Raw genomic sequence first — 353 nt, 5'->3', positions numbered from 1 at the left:
GGGGCGGGCRCAGCCGTTGGGGCGGGGCCGCCCCTTTCCCCGCCCCCGGCACTGCGGCGCTGGGCCGCGGCTCCGGCGCTGCAGAGGGCGCTGCGCGGCTAGGGCCGGGGCTGGGCGCGCCGCTCGCGGCGGGCGGCGCGGTGCGCTGGTCGTCGGCGCGACGGTGGCGGAGTTCCCGTTCCCGTTCCCGTTCCCCTCGGGCCGGGGCAGGGCGCAGGGAGCCGGTGGCGGCCGTCGCTCGTCCTCGCTGCCCTGCCTTGCCCCTCTCCTCCCTTCCCCCTCGCCCTGCCTCGCAGTCGTCGGCGGCGGTCGCGGGGCGGGGAGGGCGCGCGGCGCCGCCGCATGCGTCGCTG

The sequence above is a fragment of the Apteryx rowi genome, unplaced genomic scaffold (assembly GCF_003343035.1).
Source record: "Apteryx rowi isolate R43461 unplaced genomic scaffold, aptRow1 scaffold_1146, whole genome shotgun sequence".
NCBI classification, from domain to species: domain Eukaryota; kingdom Metazoa; phylum Chordata; class Aves; order Apterygiformes; family Apterygidae; genus Apteryx; species Apteryx rowi.
Note: the sequence above shows the minus strand (reverse complement) of the source record.